This window comes from Desmodus rotundus, chromosome 2 (genome assembly GCF_022682495.2).
Source record: "Desmodus rotundus isolate HL8 chromosome 2, HLdesRot8A.1, whole genome shotgun sequence".
NCBI classification, from domain to species: Eukaryota; Metazoa; Chordata; class Mammalia; order Chiroptera; family Phyllostomidae; genus Desmodus; species Desmodus rotundus.
The window spans coordinates 153,793,118-153,803,710 of NC_071388.1; the positions used below are offsets into that span (position 1 = coordinate 153,793,118).

General features: G+C 38.6%; 1 pseudogene; it reads right to left on the reverse strand.

Annotated features, from left to right (window-relative positions):
• Window positions 1–7,257: 7,257 nt before the first annotated feature.
• Window positions 7,258–8,435, reverse strand: LOC112322228 (large ribosomal subunit protein uL15 pseudogene; annotated as a pseudogene).
• Between the last annotated feature and the right edge of the window lie 2,158 nt (window positions 8,436–10,593).

Consider the following 10,593-nt stretch of genomic DNA (forward strand, 5'->3'; position numbering starts at 1 on the left):
ATACTCTTATGGTTCTTATTCACTGTTATGTTGGTGTTACACATGACCTAATAAGGTTTTGAAATAATGGTTAGTACAGTAGCAACAAGTATAGCTTTAGAACTGGCCTGGTCTGACACTGACTTTACCATCCACAGTGCTATTTTATACCACAACTCTGAATTGGATTTGAAACTTTAGTCAGTTTTTTATTTTGTATATTGTGGTTATTTTCTAAGTATCAAGGAAACTTTGTGTTGACACATTTTAATAGCCAGTAACTACAAGCAATTTTTAAGCTCTCCTTCTCTCCCTATAAAAGTACAGGAACCACTTATGTATATGGTCATGCCATCTTGATAGTATTTGGTAATATCTGTCCTTAGCTCCACAGCTGGATACACGGCCCAAATCTCCCCACCCACATACACACACACTTCTGTTTCCTTTGCTGTTTGCCTCAAAATGGAGTTTAGAGTGTTAGTCTTTGGGAAATTTGAGAGAAATCCTAAATGTATGACCAAAAATTCTGTATGTCTTGTCTTGGACCACCCATCCCCGAGTGAGGCAGGAACCAAAGACTATGAGGTCCCACCAAGCAAAGATACGGTCAGAGCAGATGGATATAGAAGAGCAGTCTGGAACCCACAGACAGGAATGCACTGAGAGCAACAATAAAGTCACACAACAAGGAGAAAAGAAGCTAGGACAGACCTGTAAAAAGAAGAGCAAGCAACAACACCAAAATGCTGTATAAAGAGTGAAAAAGAACAGAAAAAAAATATGTAAAAATCAGGAGTTACTAAAAATTGACTGTCGGTTTGACAATGGAGACAGATCATTTAAATAAGAAAAGCAGTATTTCTGAGTCTGGCATATCTACCAGCATTACATATATTACTTTAGTTCATTCTAAAAGCAGTCTTAAAATTAATGAAAGTGTTTTACTTAACAATAAAATGAAAATGCTGCAGGCCCAGGAAAAAAAATATTATTGTGCTGAAATGTTTAATGCCCTAAATCTAATCAGAGGAAGAGCTTTTGAAAATATCATCCCATTTGAAATTGTGAAATAAAGAATTTGTTTTATAAAGGGGGAATTAGCATTTCATCATAAAATAAAACCCAGGAGCCTTAGTGAAGACATGATTCTCAGAAACAAGCCTGTTTTAATAGTACATGTTTGGCATTATAACAACAGTTAAAATAGAAAATTGAGCAGATTTACACAGGAAAGAAGAGAGACTAACATCTCTCCCCCTCTCCCCCTCCCCTCCTCTCCCCTTCTCTCCCCTTCTCTCCCCCTCTCTCCCTGCTCTCCAACACACATATACAAAGACCCCCCCAAGACTAGCCACAAAATGCTCATTTGTATGGATTTGAAATAATACTCACTGTTTAATAATTTCTGTTGACATTTAAATTAATGCCAAGACCAGTATCTGGCACTTAGTAGGTGCTCAATAATATTTGTTAACTGAATAAATTGATCCATTAAATTCCCTGAAAAAGCCAACATGCATAATATCTTGAGCAGAGTACAAGTCCAAAGAATGGAAAAATAATCTGGGGCAAGTAAGGATAATGGGCTAGGAATCTGAGGGACAAGCTTCTCGTAATAAAGTTACCAGTTACACGTTTCATAAGGCTCCATGCAAAGCAACTTATACTTCTACAAGTCACTCTACTTCTGGGCTTAAATTTCCTCTTCCACAAAACAAAATAGTGGTACAAGGTGATGTGTCTTCCTGTTCCTTTACACTCTGATTCATGTAAACTCCATGATAAGAGAATGTTCACGCAAAACCAAAAACCTCTTCTGGATATAGGAATAATATTTAATAGAAAACAAAGATGAAGACATGTGTATGTGTGTATATATGACATAATTGAAATATAAATTTAACTCATAAAAATGTCATAATATACATTAACAAGTAAAATTGTTCACTATTCACTAAGTCCAACTTTAAATATTTTTTAGCTTAATTGTTTAATTGTCAGTTACCCAGTGCTTAGCAACTTTAGTTTGAAACATATTGCCTCATTTAGCCCTTAAAAACAGTTTTACTTCATGTGGGAACTGGAGTCTCCAGTCAGGATCTCAAAGTCAAATTGAGAGATTTGGCATAAAGACTAAACAGATTGAAATAATTTCTACTAAAAGAGTTGAAATGCTATTGATTCAAAAGGAAAATAGTGCTGGTATCATAGTGAAGAGCCACAAATATGTGGGTATTTTTCTATTATGATTCAGCATAATTGTACATTTAGTTTAAAATACTGCAAAAATTAAAACAGTGAAAACATGAATAGATTATTTGTAGTATGAACTGTCTTGGCCACTGTTTTATATGAGGATGCTTAGGTTTCTGTTGTTGTTGTTTTCTCTAAAAAAATGTCAGAACAGCCATCTGGAACTTTCAAAGAAGTAGAAACTTCTGTGAGTGCACTTAGTGACTTAAATCACAACAGGACCATGTCTTGTTAATCTTGCAACCTACATGCTTGGCGTGTAGTAGGTGCTTAATAAATATTTGATGAAATGGATTGAATGGAGTGCAGAGTTTCAAGCTTTTAAGCATGAGTATGAGAGTGAAAAGAAGTGCCATGCTGAGTCAGGCTAATATGCAATCTAGCCAGTTCTAAATTCTGACAGTGGCACCAGAGGATGTTTTGTGGGGAAATGGTGACAGTCCCACATGAGGTTGACCTCTGAGACGCACTCCAGGTCTCCTTGACTCACTCTTACCTAAATTGATCCCTAGTCTTCTGTAAAATGACATTTTAAATTGTAAAGCAATTCATGTTCACTATAGGAAAATCAGGAAATACAGATAGGCTAAAAGAAGCCATTTCTGAAATATTCAAAATTCCTTAGAAGAAGATGAACCAGCGCTAACTACCAGACCCTTACCTATTGTGTATCTTTTCAGATACATTGACCCTGAAGAAGTTGGGCGGTAGAATGGTCAGTTGTGGGGGAGACAGAGATATGGTTTGAAATAAAAAACCAGATCATATTTGTGTCTTGTCTTTTTAAGTATGTTTTATTGATTATGTTATTACAGTTGTCCCAATTTTTCCCCCTTTGCCCGCTCCACCTGGTACTCCCATCCCTCCACCAACCCCCACCCCTTTAGTCCATGGGTCATGCATATAAGTTCTTTAACTTCTCCATTTCCTATACTATTCTTAACCTCCCCATCTATTTTGTACCTACCAATTATGTTTCTTAATCGCTGCACCTTTCCCCCATCCTCCACCTTCCCCTTCCCAGCTGGTAACCCTCCAAATGATCTCCATAACTATGATTCTGTTCATGTTCCAGTTGTTTGCTTAGTTTGGGGTTTTGTTTTGTATTTTAGATTGTTGATAGCTGTGAGTTTGTTGCCTTTTTAACGTTCATCGTTTTGATCTTCTTTTTCTTAAATAAATCCCTGTAACATTTCATATAAAGGGATTGGTGATGATGAACTCCTTTAACTTTACCTTGTCTGGAATGCTCTTTATCTGCCCTTCATTCTAAATGATACCTTTGCTGGATAGAGTAATCTGGGTTGCAGGTCCTTGCTTTTCATCACTTCGAATACTTCTTGCCAGTCCCTTCTTGCCGGAAAAGTTTCTTTTGAGAAATCAGCTGACAGTCTTATGGGAACTCCTTTGTATGGAACTCTCTGCTTTTCTCTTGCTGCTTTTAAGATATTCTCACTTTATCTTTAACCTTTAGCATTTTAATTATGATGTGTATTGGTGTGGTCCTCTTTGGGTCCAAGACTCTCTGTGCTTCCTGGACTTTTATGTCTATTTCCTTCACCAAATTAGGGACATTTTTTTCCATTATTTTTTTCAAATAAGCTTTCAATTTGTTGCTCTTCCTCTTCTCTTCCAGCACCCCTATGATTTAGATGTTAGTATGTTTGGAGATGTTCCAGAGACTCCTTAGACATCCTCATTTGTTTTTTGATTTTTTTTTTATTATTTTTTTCTTCTTGCTGTTTTAATTGAATACCTTTTTCTTCCTTATGTTCCAAATCATTGATTTGAACCTTAGCTTCATCCAGTCCACTGTTGGTTTCTTGTAGATTTTTAAAAATTTCACTTAGTGTAACCTTCATTTCTGCCTGGGTCTTTTTTATGCTGTTGCCATACTCAGTGAGTTCTTTGAGCATCCTGATCATCAGTGTTTTGAACTCTGCATCTGATAGGTTATCTCCTTATCATTTAGTTCTTTTCCTGGGGTTTTGTTCTGTTCTTTCATTTGGGCCATATTTCTTTGTCTCCTCAATTTGGCAGCCTCCCTGTGTTTGTTTGTGTGTATTAGGTAGAGCTGCTTTGACTCCCAGTAAAAGGTATCTGTAACTTGTGTGAGGTGGAGCCTTAGGAAATCACCAGGTTGGGGCAACCAGCTTCACCACTTTGTGGCTTTATGTGTGTATTGGGGGGCTGGGGAGGGAGGGGTTTATGCTGCTGCCTGGCTTCTGGGGTTTTTCTAGTACTTGTCCCACTTCCAGTCACTTCACCCACTCCCTGTATGCAATTGGTGCCCTTCCAGCTGTTGTTCTGGTATTGAATCCCAGAGTGGGTGGGTTTTCACGTGTTTTAAGACACTGTGGGTCCTTTAAGCAAAGTTTCCTTAAAGTCCAGCAGTTTCTTCTGCCACTCCACCCCCCATCCCCGGTTTTTACAGCCAAAGGTTATGGGGATTTATCTTCCCAGTGCTGGAACTTTGGACTGTGCAATCTGGCCTGGGGCTAGGATCACTTGCTCCCAAGGTATCCCTCCCCATTTTTATCCTCCTCACATGAATATGGAACTGCCCATGCCCTTTCCACTACCACCACCACCTCTCTGCACAACACCACATCTCCTCACCTCTCTGCCCAGTTTCTACATCTTCATCCCTCCTACCCATCTGGATGAATGTGACTTCCTTAAATCCTTGGTTGTTGTACTTCTATACAGTTTGATTTTCTGACAGTTCTCGGTGTTACTTGTTTTGAGACTTAGTTGTAATTCTTTTTGTGGTTGTGCAATGAGGTGAAGCGTGTCTACCTATGCCTCCATCTTGGCCAGAAGTCCCTGTGTCTTGTTTTATAGCCAGAGTTTACCACTTAACATATCTTTCCATGCCAATAAGTCCATTTTAACAGCATTATTTTTAATTATGCATGGTTTCTTTTTGTATGAAAATTCAGAATGAAAAATCACTTATTATGGAACAAGAAGGTTGTTGCCAAGTTGTGCTATTGAAAATGGTGCTATAATGATCACACTCTTCGTCTACTGATCACTGTTTCATCTGCTGAAACATTTATAATGATTTCATTCATATTTTTATAAACTGGTTTGTATTAGTCACCCAAGATCCTGAACAATGGTGATATCATTAGAGGCGTCATATCATCAATACAAATCACCTTGCTATTTCTTAATTTCTCTTCAGTGGCAGAGACTTCCCCTCTCCCTTGTCCTCACTCCCCACTCTCCACCCCCTTACTCCAATACCATAAAGGGAGAATGATGAAGAATTCCTACTTGAATACACTTATCATTTATTGCCAGATAAGTTACAGTGGTTTTTAAAATAAAGTCATAGAAGATAGGGATGCTCTCCCACCATAATATGTCTAAGGTATTGGACTAAAAGAATAGTATCATTGTAGTTAAGCTGAAGAAAGAAATATTGATTCTATTTCACGCATGCTAGAAGGGGAATTTTGAAGGAAATTATACTTGTCCAGTGTCTTTGATTTTTATTTCATTAACAGAATAATCATTTGTTGCCCAGGATAGAATCTCAGCACATACCTCCTCCCTGACATCTAATCACACAATCAGAATGCACCTGTTTTCTCCTCCCAAGGGAGTTAGTAGCGTCTAAGACCACAGTCCACTCTTCTGTTCTGCCAAGCTTCAGGGACAGGACAGGCAGCTAATGTTTGGGGCTACACACACACACACACACACACACACATCACTGCTGGGAAAGGAAGTTTGTTAATTTCTGTTGAAATGGTTGGTGAGTAACAGAGAAAAGAGGGAGTGAGGATGAAGCTATAGTAGAAAAGGGTTTCAAAGGGCTTGGGAAATGATAAATGAGAAGAATAAAGGATGAAAGAATCATTCATGTGGAACATCCTCTGGAGGCTTAAGAAGAATCATTGGAGACAGACACCCTCACCCCAATTCCTGGTAATGCAGCTTCACTCCTGGGAGTGAATACAAAGAAGTTTAGGTAAATCAAGAACAAGATTCAATTTCTTTCCTTCTCTTCTTTTCCCCACTGCAAACCCTGTAGAACTTTGGAATAACTGTCTATATTCTGTGGTAAAGATCTTAGCCTTCACCAGGATCCAGTGTGTATTTGATTCACAGTAAGATGGCATCCAGCATGGCTTCAACCAGCCTAAATAGTGCTTTGTGTGAATTGGAAAATTTCACCACTGGGCAGAGCGAGTCTACAGCACATGACTTAGCATGTGGGTGACCCCTTCCTCATACTAGATACAAATCCACTCTAGGGCATCCAGCTGGCTGAGTGCCACCAGGTTGCACTTCAGCCTTGCTTACCCTTTGGCAGGATACATGTAGGCAGGGCACAACATAGCACAGCGTGGCATCACATCAGGTGAAATCTGACTCCTTACTCTTTGAATCTAGAGTGTCTGTGCAACCAATATATTATGGCAGCAGTGATATTATGTGACTTCCAAGGCTAGGCCTTAAGGGATTTTCCACTTTCTGCTTTTACTCTCTTGGAATGCTGCCAGGCCATGAATGAAACTGGAAAGAAGGACCATGGACAGAGAGGGCCCCAGATGTTCCAGCTGAGCTCAGACTCTAGCCAACCCAGTAGCTAAAGGAAAAGTTGTGTCAGAGCCTAGGCAGATACCAGCCAAAGAACCAACTGGTGAACTCACAAAATGTTAATAATTTAATAAATTATTAATAAATTAATAAATTATCAATTTGTTGTTTTGAACTACTAAGTTTGGGTAGAGTTTTTTTATTTTTTAATTTTAATTTTATTTATTTATCTATTCATTATTTTAGCTATCATTTTTACTTTATAAATGAGAAGTTCAAGTCAGGTAACAGACCAAGGCCTCTAAGTGTTTGCTAACTCTTGTGCACTTTCTTTCTCAGGGGAGTTGGCAGAAGAGCCCAAATCCTCATACCCTTAACTTCTAGAACCTTCAGGTTTCTGACACACAGGTAGAAGTGCCAAAGAACCTGCACTCAGACCAGAAGGCAAAAGCCCTTGTGAGAATTTAATGAATTCCCCTCTGTGTGGCTTCAAGCTACCAGCACACAAGCCCCACCAACACTTTTAATCTTCTCCTCAGCCCTTCTGCTGAAGAATTGGGCCTTCATAACAACAGGCTGCTTTGGGAGCTTTCCCTTCCCCAGAACTTTGCAATAGCCGGATCACATCACATCAATGATGGGAGCGGCTCCAGTCTTGTATTGGCAACATTTACCCGTATCCACTCACTGACCAAAGTCCACAGTTTATCCAGGTTGACAGTGGGGCAGAAGATCTGGTTCCTCTTTAAGAGGTCATGCCTCATACCACCTTTCCCAAAGTAACCTGGGTGGTATTTGTCAAAGATGATCCTGTGATGATGCAAGCCACCAGCATTACTTTGGCCTCCCGGGTGCTTCCTGTGCTTGCAGATGCAGCCGTGGCCACGGCTCACATGGCCCCGAAGTTTCTGGGTCTTCCGCAGTCTGGATGGCCTGTTGGTGGCCTACAGGAGAGAGAAAACTATGTGAAGTCTCACGAGGTATTGATTTTTTTTTAACTATTTCATCCAAATTTTGTCTCTCAATAAGAACTTACGCATCTTTTACATTTGGGAACGCTTTGTACTCTCCCTATTAATATAGAGAAAGCTTTCGGAGTTTTTAAAGTCTAAGCCTTGAATGACTCTAAACAAAACATATGACATAAACTATATATGTTAAAGAATATATGCTCAGTCTGAGCTGGTTTTCTGTTTCCACCAAAAATCTTGATAGAATTTATGCAGGATGGGGAGACAGAGAGAAGAGAATCAGAGGGAAGGCAGAGTGTGAGTATGAGCCCTGGCAGCATGCTGAGCAGAAGCCTAATGGCCTCACCATGCAGGAGTGCCATACTGCACAACGACAGGGGACACCATGCACATCGAATTGGATGTGCAGTAATGCAACAGGGGCCCTAGAAACCAGACTGGGGAGGTTACTCAATGCAAAGGAGGAGCCGGGCTCATAGACCCTACCCTGGAGAGAAGTAAGACCTCATGGTTATTCTTTTCCCAACAGTGGGTGATAACAGGAAACATTTCTAAATGGGGTCTTGAGTCATTCTGGACTTGGATAGCCCCACAGCCCTCTTGTGCCCCAGGAAAATTCAGAGAACCCCAAAAGTTTTGTCCAATGATGTAGGTGACAATGACGTCCATCTGCATGTTTTTGTAAATTAAATTTTATCAGAAGATAGACATGCCCATTCCTTTAGTTATTTACACTACCAAGGGCAGAGTTGAGTAGTGAGAGAAATTGTATGATCTGTAAAGCCTAAGATATTTACTTTCTAGCCCTTTTTAGAAAAAGCGTGCTAAGCCTTAGTTGAAGCACAGAGAACTGCAAAAACCCTAAACCTTGTATGATAACACAACACAAAAATAACCTGTGTAGACCATGACCAAGAGACACATTGGGGCCAGGAGTATAGTATCAGAACATGACAGCCTGATACCTGTGATGACCTAACACTGATTTCTCCCCACTCCCACCCCATGCCTTGCACTGGGGAACACCAAGGGAACAAGTCTGAGTCCCTCCTAAAACAGGGCATGTCCCTGACTTTACTGAGATTTAGTTACTACCACCTGGTGTAAAAGAATTTGACAGATAATTTAACCTTATAGACATAGAAAAATAATTTTACTTTAAGTTTCTTATATATCTGATCCTGTCTTCCGAAACTAGCATCCTATAAGGCCTTCCATAGTGATACGCACAAAATTGGTGCAAATGAAATCTATGTTGAGTGTTCAGCCTCAGTGGGTTTTCCTTTGGCCTCTTATTTGACGAAAGCATTGTCATTTCATATAGAAAGTTATGTTATTCACAACTTGGTCTTTATAATTTTTCTCTGATGATGATGATGATACACATTCCTTATGTCCATCCCCTCCCTCCATTGTGAGCTTCTCCATTCCTTGAGTAAACCATTTCTCTCTCTTGAGCCAAACTCCCAAAACAAAAGAGAATTGTGGATCAGAAAACATCTATGAAGTGACTGAGAGGAGACAGCAGGGCACGGGTCCTGAGGTCTCTGGATTATGTCACAAAACCATTGGTAAATGCTTTGGATGATAAGGTCGTTCTTTATAATCCATGGCAATGACTGAGGTTCTTGTACTGAGAAATCTTTACTTCCTACTTTGAGCTGGAATGCAGGGCAGACAGAACATGTACTAAGCACTAACTCTGTACCAGAAATTATTCCTACATATCTCATTCAGTCTCCACAAGACCCCTGTGTAGTCTTCAGGTGAGGACCTCAGAGAGAAACTAAGAGTTTCATAGCTAATAGAGCTAGAATGTGAAGGCAGGTCTGTTCAACCCAAACACCTGTGCTCTGCTAACTATGGTATATCGTAGAAATTATAAAATCATTTTGCCTTGAATCCAAAGGTAAGTGATTTGGCATGTTTCAAATGTCTTTAGGCATTCATTGACAATTTTTATTTTCACAGTTCAACCCATTCATATAATGATAACACATGGAAAAGTTAAGCAACATAAGGTTTTATTCACACATATATTTTATAATATCTTCAAATATATTAAAACCAAAATTGTTAATTTGTTTTATATAAATATTTCCTTAAATATAAGATGCAATGAACCAATGTCATAGCAAAAAGTAAACACACTGATTTATACAATAAAGACATTGAGGATCACATAATTGCTAGATAACCCAAGAGGATAAAATAGGGCACAAAACCATTTCAACACAGTGCTCCATTTCACAACAAGGGCTGTAAGCTGTTCACTTGGGGATTTTAAGTATAACTTGAAATATAATGAGATAAAAATGGATTGTTAAAATTTTGGTATAATTGAATAGTAAATGGGTTTGTGATATTTAAAAACATAAAACAAAATCCTCCAAAGTAATGCATTGTAGTATTTAATAGCATAATTTTGTCCATTTAGTTATAACTAAAATACTACAAATAAAATACCTCCAAATGGATATTTTGACATTAAAATAAAAGTCTCTTATTTTGAAGTAATACATAACTTTAGTTGAAAATGAAATGCTTATAAAGACTTTTGGACCAATGATTTGTAACAATCAATCTCTTGACAGACAGAAGAATGTGAATTGAGAAGATACCATAAATTTCATTAACAACAATGGAATTGTGAGTTTTGTAATTTAATTGTACTGGAGCACATATACACATAGCAGGTATGTGGAATTGCAGTGTTTGGGTTGTCTTTAAGAATTCATCCTAGAAGTGTATGATATAAAACTACTCACTGAAAAGTAGACCAAAATAAGAATACTCATGTATGAACATATTTTACAATATCTTAGTGAGAGAG